Source organism: Balaenoptera physalus (genome assembly GCF_965194825.1).
Source record: "Balaenoptera physalus genome assembly, chromosome: 6".
NCBI classification, from domain to species: domain Eukaryota; kingdom Metazoa; phylum Chordata; class Mammalia; order Artiodactyla; family Balaenopteridae; genus Balaenoptera; species Balaenoptera physalus.
This window is the reverse complement of record NC_138885.1, coordinates 82,600,437-82,621,013: the sequence shown is the minus strand read 5'-3', so window position 1 is coordinate 82,621,013 and position 20,577 is coordinate 82,600,437. Positions and strand designations below refer to the sequence as shown.

The window sequence follows — 20,577 nt, the reverse complement described above, 5'->3', positions numbered from 1 at the left end:
CTTAACCACTGCACCACCAGGGAAGTCCCCAGTTGTTTTTTTATATATAAATTATTTTAAATGAAGTCTGTAACAATAATTTACAAATTTTTATATGTACACCTGAAAGTCAAAAGAAAATATTGTTCTTCATGCATTGGTTTTAGGTCCTTAACTGATATTTTAGATTAAAATAGTACCCTATTAAAATTGTTGGTGAAAATTATTGATGCTTCCACAGCTAGGGACAAAGGTTTATTTTATTCCACCCCTGTGAAAGCCAAGCCCTTTTATCACAGGCTGCCATACAGGCTTAGCTTGATTTGCAGAATTGTGATTAGTTTATCAGTATGGCTCCAAATGTAGCCAAGGCACAGTTATTTTAAAGGTTTTTTTTTTTTTAATTTATTTATTTATTTATTTATGGCTGTGTTGGGTCTTCGTTTCTGTGCGAGGGCTTTCTCCAGTTGTGGTGAGCGGGGGCCACTCTTAATTGCGGTGCGCGGGCCTCTCTTGTTGCGGAGCACAGGCTCCAGACACGCAGGCTCAGTAGTTGTGACTCACGGGCCCAGTTGCTCCGCGGCATGTGGGATATTCCCAGACCAGGGCTCGAACCCATGTCCCCTGCATTGGCAGGCAGATTCTCAACCACTGCGCCTCCAGGGAAGCCCGGCACAGTTATTTTAGAATCACCTAAGACTGTGGTTCTCAAAACATGGTCCCCAACCAGCAGCAGCAGCATCACCTGGGATCTTGTTCGGTAAACACTCAGGCCCCACTCCAGACCTATGAATCAGAAACTCTAGATTCTGAGGTCCAGAAATCTGTGTTTTAACAAGCTCTCAGAGTGATTCTGATACACACTAAAGTCTGAGGACCACCAACCTAGGATAGTTATTGAAAGTAGAGATTTCTGCTCCTCACCCAGATTGAATCAGAATTTCTGGGGTCTAGAAATTTATATTTTAAAACAAATATGCTAGTGATTCTTAGACACAAAAAAGTTTGAGAACCACACTGGTCCATGTGGTGTGATTTGAGAGAACAAGAAAGGATCCTTCCCTTAACATCTCTCTCCACTTATTGATCAAAAGTTAATTAATTTGTAGAATTAAGCAAGGATATCTTCATTAGTTTCTAAATTCATTAAGTCATAAATATTTTAGAGTGAATTTTTGTTATTAACTAGATATTTCACCTTAATGGGAGAACTAGGAGAGTGGGCAATTAAAAGGGAGGATGTTACAAAGAGAGGCTACAAAAGCCTAACTTGAATACTTTGCCTTATAGTCACCTAAGATCTGAATTCAGATACAGTACCTCATATTTTTCATTAGGGGGATGTCATAGTTTCTGTGTAACATCTTCAGTATCACATCCTTTGGCCAACTCCCACCCCCGGAAAAGAGAACCTAAGTCTACTTGGCAGTAATCAAGCAATACTTATATTCTGAGTATAGGTAATAATGTATTGTGGTGTTTATTTGGTGTGGGGTTTTTTTGTTTTTGTTTTTTTAGTGTAAATAGAACCTATGTATTCAAGGGAAAAAAAACAAAACATGAGCACATAGGAAAATTAATCTCATTTACTTTGTAATATCACTTAAACTCTTTTCAAACAGTATATACTCAGCCAACTGACCAGACTAGGCTCTATTTGACTTCCTGTTGCTTCAAAACAAATATAGATACAACATGGATGATTCTCAAAAACATTACATGTGAAAGAATGCAGACACAAAAGGACACATGTTGTATGGTTCCGTTTATGTGAAATATCCAGAATAGGCAAATCCATAGAGATGGCAGATTAGCCGTTGTCAGGGGCTAGGGGAGGGGGTAATGTGGAGTGACTGCTTTTTGAGCAGGGGTGATGAAAATGTTCTAGAACTAGATTGGTAGTAATGGATGCACAACATTGTGAAGGCACTAAATGCCACTAAATTGTACACTTTAAAATGACAAATTTTATGTTATGTGTGTTTTCCACAATAAGAAACAAATACATACGCAAAATAAAATCTTCCCTCAAAGGATGAAGATTGATAGTACTCAGGATATAGAAAAAGATGAGCCGTTGGAGTAGAAGGGAATTCTAATAATATACGCCAAAATGTTTTAAGCAGTGACAGTAAATTTGGGAAGAGTCAGGTTACAATGTTAAAAGCCAGCTGTCACTTAGATATATCCTTTGGCTTGCCAAAAACTAAAGCAAAAGCAAACAAAGCTAAAAATCCCTTAAAATCTCCCCACAAACAGCTACAGCACAGCATATATTGATATAATTATGATTAACACATTCATAGGCCAATCAGAGTCCCAAGAGGTCTTCTTAGTGGGCGGGGCTTCCTAGGCAGCAGCCCACAACTGGTTTCTCACGTATCTCCACAGAAAGACATGGAGTGGGTTTCATGACTTACCCCTACCCTGACCCCTTTGCCACCAAGCCCCCAGGGCAAATATGGGTCCCTCCTATGAAGAAATGTAAGAATGAAATCTTACACTGGCATTAATTTAATGCCTATCAGTGTCTATGTAACTAAAAATAAAGGCTATTCTCACTTTAATTTACTCCTTCAGAGAGCTCAGAGATATTTACAGCTGTGACCTCAATTCTTGCCCTTTTCTATTCTCCCTCCTACTGTCTAGAAATCAAATTACCCTCCTAAAAATTCATCATGTCCCATCAGGTTTAGATTAAAAACTTTGTGTCTGAAAGCTTCAACTGAAAAACTGGAGAAGGTTGTGAACTGCTTTGGAATGAGACAAAATGGTGTCTGCTGTGCCTTCTGAAGAAGGGCTGCTCTTTGTGTGGGCGATTTTGTGAAATTCTGTGTCACCCACGCTACCCATTACAATGCTCAAAACATTCACATATCTGATGCAGAGGAAATGTAGCTGGTGCTGTATTTATTCCTGTTACCTCCTGTCTTGAAGCAAAATGCCAGTGCTTCATGCAGCCCGGAGTGGTAAACATCAGCTGGGAAGAAGCCTTTATTTAGGGAATTTATCACAAAATGAATTTCTGAAGACCAATATTAAGAAAGTGGAAGCACTGTTTACAAAGTATACCATTGGTGAAAATAGATACATTTAATGGTGAATTTCTGATGCATTCATGAGCAGCATCACTTCTATTGTGGTCTCCTATATTTGTAAATGATACACAGATTATTCCACTTTGGATGCCCACCAATTGTGTGCATTCATAAAACAGATTTTTGTGCTGTTAAGGAGACATAATATAGGCTGAGGATTTGATACAGTGCTAATAAAATTAAATTTTTAAGAAGACCTGCCAAATGGGTAACATGTTTGCCCTATATTAGTGACTATCATTTTGATGTGAAATCCACTTTAATGAACACCTGACAAAGAAACCTTTTAAAGGAATGATTATCTTTGACATGAATATATTCAGCTACTGTTTATACAATGAAATCTTAACTAGCTGGTAAAAATGGCACAATATTACGATGAGTATAGATAACACTATATAAAGAAAATGTAAAGGCTGCCTGAAGAGTTAATGACTAATTCTGTTGTCTGAGCTGGTGCTTCAGTGACGATTTGCTCTAAGAAAAGCTTATGTTTATGGTATTTTGGGTGCAGTCTGTACATTTGAATTATACCTAGGGCCTCATCAATGCTGTGTATAAATTACAGAAATTACCAAAGCAAGAAAGCTTTATGTTTGCATTCTATTTTCAGATACAAGGTAAGGTAATTATAATTTATTACCCAGTAACTGTATTTTATGTCTTAAAATTGAAAAATAAGGTAAAAACTGGAAAGTATTTGAGTATGAAGGTAATGATACTTAAAAATGTTGACCTCATTGCATTTTTCACCTTTAGATGACATGCTAAAGCAAAGGTAAATAACTATTTTATTACACAGTGCTCTATTATGTTCAGAAAGAAGGAATGAAAACTATAAATGGTTATAAAATATAGGCCATAATGACAGGTTATTATTAGCCTGAAGAAAAGAAGGCTAAGTTTTGAATTTGTGAGTCCGCAACTAAAGAAAAGATACGTAAACAGGCAATCTATTCATTGTTCTTCATTTCCACAGAAGACAGCAGTTACATTAAATTGGTTAAGTAAAGAACATTCTCAGCAGTGTGGCAAAGAATAACAAAAGAAAATACAAAATACTTCTCCTTGATGACTTTGAACAAAGAGAGCATGCTCTATAGGTAAAAATTTCCCTAGTGGCTGGGGTTTGAATGATATGCTTCTTGCTGATCATGTGATTCTATGGAAACCTATTCTCTAAAATAATGCAATGCTGTGTTGTCCCAAGCAGGTGGAAATGTCTTTTGTGTTTAATGTAAATTAAATGGTTTTAGCATTGAACTACACTAATTTAGGAAGTTCCCACTGGTCATCAGTGAAATCCAAATGAGGACTGTGCATTCTCAGTGTCTCCCAGTTAATCGTAGAGGAGGACATCAGGGAGAAGTTGGGAAATGTAAACAAAAGGATTGAAAAATGGATAAGGACATTAAATAAAACTATTTTAGAACAATGATTTTCAATCTTGGTTGCAATTATAAACATTTGGGGAAGCTTTTTCAAAAATACCAATGCCTGAGTCCTGCTGGCTTGGGCTAGGACCCTGGCATACGTCTTTTTAGAGCCAGGTATGAAAATCACTGTTTAGGACTTTTAAGGATCTTCAGTGCTCATAAAATCAAGCAAAGTATGTGTAAAAAAATCTCTACACCATCTATTGTTTCAGAGTATTTTTTAAACATAAAATACAAATAAATACTATCAACTGCCCATCTAGCCATGGACCCATGATTGGTATGATTTAGTAGAAGTGTATGATGTAGTACTAAGAAGAAGAGCAATGAATCAGAACAGGTGCAACCTAGCCCTGGCTCCACCATTGGTGAGATGTGTGACTCTGGACAAGTTACTTTTTCACTCCGGACTTTAATTTCTTCATTCATAAAGTGAGGGAACTACATGGCCTTCAGGTCTCTTCTGGTTTCCTGATTCTCTGGAAATATGTGATGATTGTGCAGCTTTTTGCAGGAATCTGTGCTTAAAACATATTTTCCAGTTTGAAAGTTATAGCAACAGCCTTACAATAGAGAGTATCAAGGTATCTTACTAATTCTATTTCAGTATATTTCTAATAACCAGTTTTTTTAATTGAGGTATTGTTGGTTTACAATATTATATTAGTTTCAAGTGTACAACATAGTGATTCAAAATTTTTATAGGCTATACTCCATTTAAAGTTATTATAAAATATTGGCTATATTCCCTGTGCTGTACAATGTATCCTTTTTCTTATTTATTTTATACATAGTAGTTTGTACCTCTTAAAACCCTACCCTTATCTTGCCCCTCCCCACTTCCCTCTCACCACTGGTAAACACTAGTTTGTACTCTATGAGTCTGTTTCTGTTTTGTTATATTCATTCATTTGTTTTATTTTTTAGATTCCACATACAAGTGATAACATACAGTATTTGTCTATCTCTATCTGACTTATTTCACTAGGCATAGTACCCTCCAGGTCCATCCATGTTGTTGCAAATGGCAAACTTTCATTCTTTTTTATGGCTGAGTAGTATTTCATTCCACTGTGTATGTGTGTGTGTGTGTGTGTGTGTGTGTGTGTGTGTGTGTATCACATCTTCTTTATCCATTCATCTGTTGATGGATACTTAAGTTGCTTCCATATCTTGGCTATTGTAAATAATGCTGCTATGAACATTGGGGTGCATGTATCTTTTTAAATTGTTTTTGTTTTCTTTGGATATATACCTAGGAATGAAATTGCTGGATCATCTGGTAGTTCTATTTTTAGTGTTTTTGAGGAACTTCCATACTGTTTTCCATAGTAACTGCACTAATTTGTATTCCTACCAACAGTGTACAAGGGTTCCCTTTTCTCCACATCCTCGCCAACATTTGTTATATATGGTTTTTTAGACATTCTGACAGGTGTGAGGTGATATCTCATTGTGGTTTTGATTTGCATTTCTCTAGTGATTAGCAGTGTTGAGCATCTTTTCACATGTGTGTTGGCCATCTGTATGTCTTCTTTGGAAAAATGTCTATTCAGGTCTTATGCCCATTTTTTAATAGGATTGTTTGAGGTTTTTTGATATTGAGTTGTATGAGCTGTTTGTATATTTTGGATATTAACCTCTTATTGGTCATCATTTGCAAATATTTTCTTCCATTCAGTAGGTTGTGTTTTCATTTTGTCGATGGTTTCCTTTGCTGTGCAAAAGCTTTTAAGTTTAATCAGGTCCCACTTGTTTATTTTTGCTTTTGTTTCCTTTGCCTTAGGAAACAGATCCAAAAAATATTGCTACGATTTATGTCAAAGAGTGTTCTGCCTATGTTTTCTTCTAGGAGTTTTTTGGTTTCCAGTTTCACAACCAGTTTTAAATGACTATTGACCTAAGTCAACTCATCAAGTTGAAGACAATATTGTGACAGACTTTATGCATGTGTAACTCAGCAAATATTTTTGAGCACCTATTGTGTTCCAGACACTGTTCTAGAAACTGTGATGATGCAAAGATAAAAGAGACACAGTCCTTATTGTCAATAAGTTGATGGTTCTGCAGAAAAGACAAAATGAAGAATGGAGTCCAAGTTTTTTAACCTTTAAAAAGCACATACTTTTCTATCAATATTCCCACAAACAATAGCAACAGCCCTCGGGGAGAATTGTGGGAAATCTGTTCTTTTACTGGATTTGCTTCCCAAATAAGTTCTATAAATCTCCAAGGAACACTTCCATGTTCCACAAACTGTCCCGATGATCACTGACCAATTGACTAGCCATCTTGATCTGGACGTTATAGCTCCATATTCCACAGTTTATTTTTTGATGTCCTGTAAGTGCCTTTTAGTGCTGCTGCTGCTCTTCTTTGCTTCACACTAGATGTGTGCACAAAGTTCTCCCTTAATTCCCTAGAGCACAGCCAAACCTACTGAAATACTTAACGCTTAACTGAAGGCTTAGGCATAATTCAAGCACAACATAGAAAGTACCTTTTAACTCAGCTGCCATTAAAAGAGACTTGCTACTCTTAGGATCTTCCACCAATATTAAATATAAATAAATTGATATTGTATGTCAGAGACTGTTCCATGTGGCAGGTCACCCCAGGCATCTACACATTGTGGAGTTTCTACACTTACCTCTCCTTTGTCTATTAACTGGGAAGAAGTCTGCCCTCTCCCAGTCCATGCCCAGGCCTACCTCATCTCCCACCCCAGGATGATTGACAGTGGAAACACCCAATTCCTTCACCCTCACCCACCAGGTACTCTTTAGCGTCAGGGGAATAGACAAGACAATGCCACAGTTTAGAAGATGTACTTCAAAGTCTGGGTTATTCAGTAAAAAAACCCACGGGTGCGTTGCCAAGAGTTCAGCCACGGTAAAGCTGTTCCAAGGCCATCCCAGATCTTCACTCTAACACGATGTTAAGTGAAAGCCCGAAATGGACTGTTCCAAACCAGTCTGTGAGAAAAAAATTATTTTATAAAAGATATACATATCTCCTGGGTCAGGGGTGGGAGGTGGGTTCAGAGGCAAGATTAAATACTTAGGAAAAAACTTAACATTATCCGTCTCTGTCTCTGCAAGGGTGTATTTATGCTAAAGACAACAGAATGTACAGTGATCAGTGGCTTGTTTCACATCTCTGTCTGAAGTACTAGCTTTCAGATTAAAGATGACTTAATATTTTTCTCCAAGAACAATGGTGGTTGTTATGTTTATAAAAGTATTCTAGTGATTTTCCTAAAGCAAAAGAATCTGCTTCAAAGGTGAATGATTGTTTCCACTACTAACACGTTTTAAATGATCTTTCCAGTTAAGAAAAAAACCAAACTTGATTTCATTTTAATACCCTACTATAAGGGTGAGAAAGGCCCCTATTTAGACTGGGGACAGTAGGAGTGAGGATAGAGGAGCCATCCAGGACAGAGAATGACTGAAGAGAGTGCTGAAGTTTGGGTAGGAGCCAATGACCTGAGGTAGAGAGGTCAGGAGAGCATGATCCAGACAGGTGGAGCAGCATTTGTGAAATCTTAGAGACCGGAGAGGAGGGTGCCTTGAAGAGGAGGTGACATTTTGGGTGCGAGTTCGCAGAGGGGGTGACATTTTGGTTGGTCAGTTTTGACATTTGCACCTATTTCGTGACTCTAAAAGTATCAAGCCATTAAACTTTGATTTTTGAAAATCGCTAGGTAATTTGTATTGTAAAGTGTAAAACAGACACTTTCACTCCCTCTCTTATTCAAAGTTGGGGGGGCGGCACCGGGGAGGGATGGTTAGGTTGAAACTACAATGAATTGTTGCAGACTCTATCAAAGACTACATAGTTTGTAAACTATGTCCAAATGGACATAAAAAGTCCTCTTTCCTAAGGTTTTATCATGGAAGATTCTCTGTACCTAATACTGTACCTGTAGGTATTCTATATACTTTTAATGAATGAATGAATGAATCATTATGGGGAGGTTATGAAGGATTTTAGTACAATTCCTTAAATAAGTGTCTCATTTCTAATCCTCCTAACTCCAAATAAGAGATTCAATACCTTAATGAGATAATCTCACTTACATTATCTCATTTAATCATCATAACAACCCCATGAAGTACATAATGTGATTTTCATTTTATGGATGTAGAAACCTAAGCTCAAGGTAAGTGATCCAAGGTAACAGGTTAGAAAAAAGTGGGTTTTGAATCCAGGTCTGTTGCTTCTGTTTCATTAATTCAATAAACATCCACTGAAGTATGTCCACAGTTTCTCCTATTGAAACCTCAATCAAAGCAACCCACTGTTGAAACTCTAAGCCACATGAGGACAAGTACTTAGAAATAGACCCCATTATTGACTAGAACCATTTTGTGAACTATATTAAAAGCTTCCAATATCTGTCACAAATAAAGAATTTGGAGGGATTCTGGTTGATCAATTGTATTCTATGTCAAACTGTTCTACTCTGAGATATAAAGAAGGGTTGATTGCCTTTAGTGGCCTCAACCTCTGTAAAGGTTATGATGCCTCCCCGTTCCCTCAACCTCTCAAACATATTTCAAAAAAATATTTTAATCTGATTTATAAAATCAGTGTAATGTGGTTTATTAAAGTATACTTCTCTCTCCTAATGACAGCTTACATGCTATTTTGACTTTTTGTGGTACTCTAAGCACATACTTAAATATGCTCTTTGCTTAATCCAGTCTGGGATACCAGATGCATTTGTACATTTTCTTTGGCATTATGTTCTACTTGTATACTTGTTGATTAATTTGGAAACCAGAGATCAGTTGATAAACTAACCTACTGGATAAAGGCTATAATTTTATTCTCAAGTAGAAAGAGATTATGGTCTCCTGGACTTCGAAGGGAGTAATACAAGCTACAGAAGCTTCCTTGCTCCTGCTCCAGGTGGGTGGAATGGTTGATGTGGTGTGGTGTGGTGTGGTATGTAACTCGTGTGCCATAGAAATCTTGTTCCAAAATTGTGGCCTGTGTATTTTGGTATAGGAAATTTTGACACTTTTGAACATAAAATGTCTGAAGAGGTTCTTGCTGCCCCCAGTGAACTAGAAATTAACATTTTTGAAATAATGTCCTTGCCATCTTGAAACTTGAGCCTTGTTGGAAAATGGAGGGAACAAAAGTGTCCACAGAACTGAGAAGTCATTGTGAGACCAAAAATCGAGGCAGGCAGCTCCGTATAATCAATGGATTAGTTTATCATAGGGAAACTTACTCACAGGGTAGGATCTGGATCGGATGGACAACGATCTGGAAGCATTTGCAGCTGCACTCCTCACCACTGAGGGGCCGTTGGATAATTTTATAGTTAACCTGGGGTATGAAAGTAGGTGCTTGGAAGCAGGACATGCATTCCTAAATCAAGATTTATGAGTGGGTAACTAGTCTCGTGGTCACCAGGAATACGTCAGCAAGGGTTTTCATCATTGTTTTGGGACTAACAGAGCATAGAGGCCACCTGGTCCTAATGATTATTAAACAATACCTGTTAACTACAAAGCCCTTGATGACAGAGAAGTGATTTACTACACAGTACAGTCCTGGGTAGGGTCAGTGAAAGGACAGGAGGAACTGTAAGACACAAGGTTGTGTCAGTTATGCTAACAGCCATACAAGCCTTCATTAATTATTTTTAAATCAGTGGTGAGAACTATATAATCTTATAATTGTAACCTACCAGTAAAGCTCTCTATACTCTTCTTAAACATATTACAAGCAATCTGAAATATATAATTAATTAGCAATTAACTAGAAAATTTGTTAGACAACTAATACTCTATTGTATCAATAAAGACAGATAAATCTTGAGTTACAAATTAAGTCTTGTGTTAAATTTCTTTTCTTTCTTGAGGGTAAGGGGAAATCAAGAACACAGAAATATTTTAAAATATCAGAATCATTATATTATGGAGGCAAGGAACCCAGATATTTTCCTGACATTGAGCAGTGCAAAATTTGGTTTGAAATATCCTGAACTCTGTGGATGTCCTGGCTCTGCCATTTTCTAATTGTGTAACCTTAGGTAAGTCACTTCTTTAAACTTCAGTTACTTTATCTATAAAACAAGTATAATAATAGTACCTACTTCTAGGGCTCTTTTAAGGGTAAAATAAGAAATGCAGTCAAGTGCATAGCATAATGCTAGAATCTTGGACATTGTGTATGTTCAATAAATTAAATACTATTATAATTATTTTATTAAAAACATTTTATAATTCATAGCACTAGCTGTTCTAATCAGAACCATCTATCAAAATTGAGAGTCAAGTGAGATCTGTATTTTCCTCCACAGTACCAGTGGTAACGACGTCCCTCCACAGATTCCCCACACAGAACTTCACTCATACTTAAAGACTAGCATCTGATGTCTATAGTTAGAAATGACTATGGCTAGTAGAAATGTCTGAGCCTGTCTTTCCCAGTAGATTATAAATTCTGGAGGATAGGGATCATATATTTTGAATTGAATTTTAATTGCATCCCCAACTGCGATTACACTGCCTGCATATAGTTTAATGACCAGCAAAGATAAAATTTCAGTCAACAGTCCATCTCTGCAATCTTGAGTTGTACAATGGAACAACTGGGAGGGAACCTCCACCTGACCTGTCTCTAGTCGGGGACCCAGTGCTCTAGGATGAATGCTAATGGGGGTCCTATATGGAGCTGCAGGGTGAGAACCTTCAAAGGGTGGGAAGAGGACCTGGACTTTGCTGGTCTCCAGGAGGAAAGGAGTAACCGGAACTCCTGATGTTAACATGGTTGCTGGCACCCTGTGTCTTCCTAGGGGCCAGCCACCAGACCCCACTTTGCCCCAGTCACTGTCTGCTCTTTGCAAAGAATATTTGTGATGGTGTTATGAGACCTGAAGTCCTATTTCTGCTAATAAATCTGCTTCCCTTCTAAACATACATACTCATGCACAGGTACACAGAACCACATGTAACCACACGCACCATCCTCCTCATTCAATGTTAGTCCTGACCTGAACTATAATTGGGCTCTTTATAATACCACTTGAATGGTGTAAAACTCCATGGAAATAAAATTAGAAAAGCCCATCATGCGGTGTGTTTATTGTAATGCATAGGTATATCCATTTTAGAAGTGGGTGGTATTTTACATGGCTTTTTGGTATTACTTGAGGATAATGATTACTTCAGATCTTTTTGCTGATTTCGCTGTAGTGTTCTGGAGAGAAATTTTAGACATAAGTTATATAAAGATCTGAACACAAGTCTGTCAATTCAATTCACCAAATCTCTTTTGAGCTTCTGTTACAAAGAATTGAACTAGGCAATATTGGGGATACATAAACAAGTAATAGGACATAGTCCCTCATCTCTAGAGAGGCCATAATTTAACATCATCACCATTGTTGAAGTGTATTTCTTAATGATTCCATCATACACAGTATGCTGGATGGGGTATGAAGCTGGTTAAGCAAACACCAAAGCCTCCTCAAATCCTCTTTTGAAAAAGAGAATGTATATAAATAAATAAATAATAATATTCGAGTTCCCAAGACTTACTCTTGACAAGCAGCACAAACACCAAAAATACGAAATACATTCAGTTAAAAATTATAGTGAAGCCTAATTTATTCAGTGTTATCAAAGAATGAAAATATTTATGTGTTTTAATTTTTCTGATAATGGAAATGTTATTCCTTTTAAAGCACCGAATCTTTTTAAATATTAACCAATGAAAGGTGTATCTTTCTAAAATGTATGATCTATTTCCCCTGCGTTGTAAAATTATATATCCTGAACTAAATCTAACATTTTCTTAGTGAGACTGGAATATCATTGTGAGCATAGTATGCTGTACTGTAAATAGGGAACTTTTCAGGAACAATATTGAGGTGTGCAGAGCTATTTTTCCATACTAAATGGACTCAGACTATACTTTTTTGGTTCATCTTTTTACTTATTATAAGTATTTTTTAAAATCTTGTTCCCTTAGTGGTTTAACTGTCCCACTAAGTTACTATTGCTCTGCAGTAAGCCACCCCAAATTTAGTGGCATAAAAAATTATTTTATTTTGCTCTCAGATACTGTAGATCAAGAATTAAGAAAGGGTGTATGGAGACAGTTCTCTGCTCTACCACGCCTGGCCCCTGAGCTAGGAAGACTCAGGTGACTAGCAGTGACTTTAATAGCTGGAATCTGGAACAGCTAGGACTGGAGGATTTCTCTCCATGATCACTCACTCACCTGTCTGGCACCTGGGCTGGGACATCTAAAGGCTGGTCTCTGCTGCAACTATTGACTGGAACACCTACACATGGCCTCTTAACATGGTTTAAGATTTGCACAGCATGGTGACTGAGTTCTGAGAGGGAAAACCCCAAAATGGGGCTTCCAGAGGGTGAGAAACAGGTGGAAGCTTCACGGCCTTTCCTCATGGCCTCAGAAATCATACAACACCATTGGTGTTGTCATGAGGTCAGCCCCAAATTCAAGGAAACAAGATTTAGAGTTTACTTACTAATGGTGCAGTGGCAAGGTTACACTCCAGGAGAGCATGAGGGATGGGAGAGATTGCTGGGACCATCTTTGAAAAATACAATCTGTCAGCAGCCATTTCTTATCATTATTGACATATCTCCCCTGTAGGCTTCCCAAATGCTTAAGGTTTCAGTTCTAAACTTCTAAAGTGGCAAAACAAACTAGCTTTCCAAAATTGAATGTAAAATCAAATATGCAGTCATTTGGCTGAGGCAGTCATAAGGGTTCTCTTATGAATGAGGTGACTGAGTTTTAATATATGCACCTGATGGTAGCCACTCTGGCTGCCCTGAGGCTTTTCCTCACTGTTTTCCAAACAGTGCAGCCAGTGACAGAGGCCTCAGGAGAAACCAAACCTGCCAACTCCTTGATCTTGGACTTCCAGCCTCCAGAACTGTGAGGAAATAAATTTTTGTTGTTTAAGCCAGCAGTCCCCAAACTTTTCGGCACCGGGGACCCGTTTCGTGGGAGACAATTTTTCCACGGACCTGGGGGCGGGGGCGTGGTTCAGGCGATAATGGGAGCTATGGGGAGCAGCAGATGAAGCTTCGCTCACTCTCCCGCCCGGCGCTGACCTCCTGCTGGTTCCTAACCGGTAGCGGTCCTCGGCCCGGGGGTTGGGGACCCTTGGTTTAAGCCATCCAGTTGTTGGATTTCTATATGGCAGCTCCAGGTGACTTAACACTGGATGACTGACTTCTCATAGGGTGTGGTCCTTGTCCTACTGCTCTACTGCTCCTCTCATCTGTGCTCTCCTTTCTCTGCCCATGTATTCTCACGTTCCTATGCCATTGCTTATGCTATTCCTTCTATGTAGAAGGTCCTTTCCTCTGTGTCTGGGCCTATTAACTCATCTCTCAAGGCTCAACTCAGATGTCATCTTTTCTGTGTTTTACTTAACCATAATGACTCCATCTCTGTACACATACCTTGATTTCATCATTTTTGATATTGAATGATAATTAGCCATCTCTGAGCCCCTCCCCCTTGCTATAGAGTAAGGTGTTTGAGGGGAGGGACTGCATTCTGGTTCCCCCAGTTTCTGATACAGAGCCTGACATTAGTAGGTGCTCAATACGTTTGTTGATTTAATACGTTATACTAGAAACCTATAAAATTTAAGACCTGGACGACACCTTGCTGATGATCTAATCCAGACTCTCATTTTACAAGTGAAGAAAATGCAGTCTGAAAAGGTTACTTCAGACAGATATTCTAAAGGATATTACCATCATGCTTCTAGTCAGTACCAAAAAGCATCCTGAAAGGTAATAATTTGGGGGGATGATTGAACAATTGAAAAGGCACGAGCTCATATAGCTGAGAATGAGAATGTGTTCCAGACACTGGGTAGGACATCCAGGAGGGTTTGGAGACAGAAATGGATGACTGAGCCAATGTGTGCACATTAACAATACGTTACTGTGATTTGGAAGGTCTGTTCACAAATCTTCAAAAAAACCTATACATTAAATTTTATTATTATTATTATCTATATCCCCCAATTTTTCCTGCCTAGTTTTTTTTTTTTAATTTATTTATTTATTTTTGGCTGTGTTGGGTCTTCGTTTCTGTGCAAGGGCTTTCTCTAGTTGTGGCAAGCGGGGGCCACTCTTCATCGCGATGCACAGGCCTCTCACTATCGCGGCCCCTCTTGTTGCGGAGCACAGGCTCCAGACGCGCAGGCTCAGTAGTTGTGGCTCATGGGCCTAGTTGCTCCGCGGCATGTGGGATCTTCCCAGACCAGGGCTCGAACCCGTGTCCCCTGCATTAGCAGGCAGATTCTCAACCACTGCGCCACCAGGGAAGCCCCTCCTGCCTAGTTTTTGATGAATAGGTTGTTAGAGACACAAGCTATAGCTTTATTTAAACATAAATTCCTTTATTTTCTGAACAAACCATTGAGAATTGCGCTGCATGTATATCCTGGTAAGCGCAGATAAGTTAAAATAATAAAAGCACATTTCCTCTCTTATCTCAGTATTCCCACCCAATTAAACCTTGAGTAAGAGCAAAGATATCAAGCATCACCTTACAGTTTATTTTTCCTGACAAAATTCCAAGGATAGGTGGGGCTACCATCTTTGGTCCCTCATCCATCCTCCCTCAGAAATACTTTACATTCAATCCATAGGGGAAAAATGCTAAGAGTTGTGAGAGTATGGTTAGTCTCTTGTCTCCTAAAACCCATTGACAATTTGGACTCCAAAAAATAATATGTGAGAAAAACCCGTTTGTTTTCTGTTTTTTGAATGGTCTTTATGTCTAAAGAGATAAACAAAACAAAAAAACGTAACAAACAGCAGAAAAGGCACAAAAGAAGTCTAAAATTCCATGTTTTCATTATGGAGATGATGATATTATCAATACATAAACATCACAAGGGGCTGTTGTGAGACTTTAGTCAGATGACATAGTAATGAGCTTATTTCAATGCCTGGCACTTCCTGTGTGAGTGCTCACAAAGCTGTAAAATGCTTGCCGCAAACATTGGCTAGTAGTTCCATGTGGCAGTATCACTTTCCAAGTGGGTGAACTTGTGATAATTACTTAGGTTTATGACCCTCAGCTTTCTTACCTGTTAAGTGGGGAAAATGATGCCTTTCTGTGGGGTGCTTGTGAAGATTTGGTGAAATGATAAAAGAGAAGTGCACACTGCCAGGCACTTTGCAAAGTTAGGCTTCCTTTTTTTTTTGAATTTTTGAATTTTATTTTATTTATTTTTTTATACAGCAGGTTCTTATTAGTTATACATTTTATACATATTAGTGTATACATGTCAATCCCAATCTCCCAATTTATCACACCGCCCCACCCCCCACCACTTTCCCCCCTTGGTGTCCATACGTTTGTTCTCTACATCTGTGTCTCAATTTCTGCCCAGCAAACTGGTTCATCTGTACCATTTTTCTAGGTTCCACATATATGCATTAATATACGATATTTGTTTTTCTCTTTCTGACTTACTTCACTCTGTATGACAGTCTCTAGATCCATCCATGTCTCTACAAATGACACAATTTCGTTCCTTTTTATGGCTGAGTAATATTCCATTGTATATATGTACCACATCTTCTTTATCCATTTGTCTGTCGATGGGCATTTAGGTTCCTTCCATGACCTGGCTATTGTAAATAGTGCTGCAATGAACATTGGGGTGCATGTGTCTTTTTGAATTATGGTTTTCTCTGGGTATATGCCCAGTAGTGGAATTGCTGGGTCATATGGTAATTCTTTTTTTTTTTTTTTTTAACATCTTTATTGGAGTATAATTGCTTTACAATGCTGTGTTAGTTTCTGCTTTATAACAAAGTGAATCAGTTATACATATACATATGTTCCCATATCTCTTCCCTCTTGTGTCTCCCTCCCTCCCACCCTCCCTATCCCACCCCTCTAGGTGGTCACAAACCACCGAGCTGATCCCCTGTGCTATGCGGCTGCTTCCCACTAGCTATCTATTTTACGTTTGGTAGTGTATATATATCCATGCCACTCTCACTTTGTCACAGCTTACCCTTCCCCCTCCCCACATCCTCAAGTCCATTCTCTAGTAGGTCTGTGTCTTTATTCCCATCTTACCCCTAGGTTCTTCATGACCTTTTTTTTTTTTTCTTAGATTCCATATATATGTGTTAGCATACAGTATTTGTTTTTCTCTTTCTGACTTACTTCACTCTGTATGACAGACTCTAGGTCCATCCACCTCACCACAAATAACTCAATTTCATTTCTTTTTATGGCTGAGTAATATTCCACTGTATATATGTGCCACATCTTCTATATCCATTCATCCAATGATGGACACTTAGGTTGCTTTCATGTCCTGGCTATTGTAAATAGAGCTGCAATGAACATTTTGGTACATGAGTCTTTATGAATTACGGTTTTCTGAGGGTATATGCCCAGTAGTGGGATTGCTGGGTCGTATGCTAGTTCTATTTTTAGTTTTTTAAGGAACCTCCATTCTGTTCTCCATAGTGGCTGTATCAATTTACATTCCCACCAACAGTGCAAGAGGGTTCCCTTTTCTCCACACCCTCTCCAGCATTTATTGTTTCTAGATTTTTTCATGATGGCCATTCTGACCAGTGTGAGATGATATCTCATTGTAGTTTTGATTTGCATTTCTCTAATGATTAATGGTGTTGAGCATTCTTTCATGTGTTTGTTGGCAATCTGTATATCTTCTTTGGAGAAATGTCTATTTAGGTCTTCTGCCCATTTTTAGATTGGGTTGTTTGTTTTTTTGTTATTGAGCTGCATGAGCTGCTTATAAATCTTGGACATTAATCATTTGTCAGTTGCTTCATTTGCAAATATTTTCTCCCATTCTGAGGGTTGTCTTTTGGTCTTGTTTATGGTTTCCTTTGCTGTGCAAAAGCTTTGAAGTTTCATTAGGTCCCATTTGTTTATTTTTGTTTTTATTTCCATTTCTCTTGGAGGTGGGTCAAAAAGGATCTTGCTGTGATTTATGTCATAGAGTGTTCTGCCTGTGTTTTCCTCTAAGAGTTTGATAGTGTCTGGCCTTACATTTAGGTTTTTAATCCATGTTGAGTTTATTTTTGTGGATGGTGTTAGGGAGTGTTCTAATTTCATACTTTTACACGTAGCTGTCCAGTTTTCCCAGCACCACTTATTGAAGAGGCTGTCTTTTCTCCACTGTATATGCTTGCCTCCTTTATCAAAGATAAGGTGACCATATGTGCGTGGGTTTATCTCTGGGCTTTCTATCCTGTTCCATTGATCTATATTTCTGTTTTTGTGCCAGTACCATATTGTCTTGATTACTGTAGCTTTGTAGTATAGTCTGAAGTCAGGGAGTCTGATTCCTCCAGCTCTGTTTTTCTTTCTCAAGATTGCTTTGGCTATTCGGGGTCTTTTGTGTTTCCATGCAAATTTTAAGATTTTTTGTTCTAGTTCTGTGAAAAATGCCATTGGTAGTTTGATAGGGATTGCATTGAATCTGTAGATGGCTTTGGGTAGTATAGTCACTTTCACAATGTTGATTCTTACAATCTAAGAACATGGTACATCTCTCCATCTGTTTGTATCATCTTTAATTTCTGTCATCAGTGTCTTATAGTTTTCTGCATACAAGTCTTTTGTCTCCTTAGGTAGTTTTATTCCTAGATATTTTATTTTTTTTTGCAATGGTAAATAAGAGTGTTTTCTTAATTTCACTTTCAGATTTTTCATCACAGTGTATAGGAATGCCAGAGATTTCTGTGCATTAATTTTGTATCCTGCTACTTTACAAAATTCATTGATTAGCTCTAGGAGTTTTCTGGTAGCATCTTTAGGATTCTCTACATAGAGTCATCGTGTCATCTGCAAACAGTGACAGCTTTACTTCTTCTTTTCCGATTTGAATTCCTTTTATTTATTTTTCTTCTCTGATTGCTGTGGCTAAAACTTCCAAAACTATGTTGAATAATTGTGGTGAGAGTGGGCAACCTTGTCTTGTTCCTGATCTTAGTGGAAATGGTTTCAGTTTCTCACCATTGAGGACAGTGTTGGCTGTGGGTTTGTCATATATGGCCTTTATTATGTTGAGGAAAGTTCCCTCTATGCCTACTTTCTGCGGGGCTTTTATCATAAATGGGTGTTGAATTTTGTCGAAAGCTTTCTCTGCATCTATTGAGATGATCATATGGTTTTTCTCCTTCAACTTGTTAATATGGTGTATCACATTGATTGATTTGCGTATACTGAAGAATCCTTGCATTCCTGGGATAAACCCCACTTGATCATGGTGTATGATCCTTTTAACGTGCTGTTGGATTCTGTTTGCTAGTATTTTGTTGAGGATTTTTGCATCTATGTTCATCAGTGATATTGGCCTGTAGTTTTCTTTCTTTGTGACATCTTTGTCTGGTTTTGGTATCAGGGTGATGGTGGCCTCGTAGAATGAGTTTGGGAGTGTTCCTCCCTCTACAATATTTTGGAAGAGTTTGAGAAGGATAGGTGTTAGCTCTTGTCTAAATGTTTGATAGAATTTGCCTGTGAAGCCATCTGGTCCTGGGCTTTTGTTTGTTGGAAGGTTTTTAATCACAGTTTCAATTTCAGTGCTTGTGATTGGTCTGTTCATATTTTCTATTTCTTCCTGGTTCGGTCTTGGCAGGTTGTGCATTTCTAAGAATTTGTCCATTTCTTCCAGGTTGTCCATTTTATTGGCATAGAGTTGCTTGTAGTAATCTCTCATGATCCTTTGTATTTCTGCAGTGTCAGTTGTTACTTCTCCTTTTTCATTTCTAATTCTATTGATTTGAGTCTTCTCCCTTTTTTTTCTTGATGAGTCTGGCTAATGGTTTATCAATTTTGTTTATCTTCTCTAAGAACCAGCTTTTAGTTTTATTGATCTTTGCTATCGTTTCCTTCATTTCTTTTTCATTTATTTCTGATCTGATCTTTATGATTTCTTTCCTTCTGCTGGCTTTGGGGTTTTTTTGTTCTTCTTTCTCTAATTGCTTTAGCTGCAAGGTTAGGTTGTTTATTTGAGATGTTTCCTGTTTCTTGATGTAGGCTTGTATTGCTATAAACTTCCCTCTTAGAACTGCTTTTGCTGCATCCCATAGGTTTTGGGTCATCGTGTCTCCATTGTCATTTGTTTCTGGGTATTTTTTGATTTCCTCTTTGATTTCTTCAGTGATCACTTGGTTATTAAGCAGTGTATTGTTTAGCCTCCATGTGTTTGTATTTTTTACAGATCTTTTCCTGTAATTGATATCTAGTCTCATAGCGTTGTGGTCGGAAAAGATACTTGATACGATTTCAATTTTCTTAAATTTACCAAGGCTTGATTTGTGACCCAAGATATGATCTATCCTGGAGAATGTTCCATGAGCACTTGAGAAAAATGTGTATTCTGTTATTTTTGTGTGGAATGTCCTATAAATATCAATTAAGTCCATCTTGTTTAATGTATCATTTAAAGCTTCTGTTTCCTTATTTATTTTCATTTTGGATGATCTGTCCATTGGTGAAAGTGGGGTGTTAAAATCCCCTAATATGATTGTGTTACTGTCGATTTCCCCTTTTATGGCTGTTAGTATTTGTCTTATGTACTGAGGTGCTCCTATGTTGTGTGCATAAATATTTACAATTGTTATATCTTCTTCTTGGATCGATCCCTTGGATCATTATGTAGTGTCCTTCTTTGTCTCTTGTAATAGTCTTTATTTTAAAGTCTATTTTGTCTGATATGAGTATAGCTACTCCAGCTTTCTTTTGATTTCCATTTGCATGGAATATCTTTTTCCATCCCCTCACTTTCAGTCTGTATGTGTCTCTAGGTCTGAAGTGGGTCTCTTGTAGACAGCATATATATGGGTCTTGTTTTTGTATCCATTCAACCAGTCTGTGTCTTTTGGTGGGAGCATTTAATCCATTTACATTTAAGGTAATTATCTATATGTATGTTCCTATTCCCATTTTCTTAATTGTTTGGGGTTTGTTATTGTAGGTCTTTTCCTTCTCTTGTGTTTCTTGCCTAGAGAAGTTCCTTTAGCATTTGTTGTAAA

General features: G+C 37.9%; 1 protein-coding gene across 11 annotated transcripts in view; it reads left to right on the top strand.

Moving 5' to 3' along the window:
* LOC309663385 (uncharacterized protein) overlaps positions 1-20,577 on the top strand; it is a 349,815-nt gene that overhangs the window by 108,083 nt on the left and 221,155 nt on the right. The gene's annotated exons all lie outside the window — the stretch shown is intronic.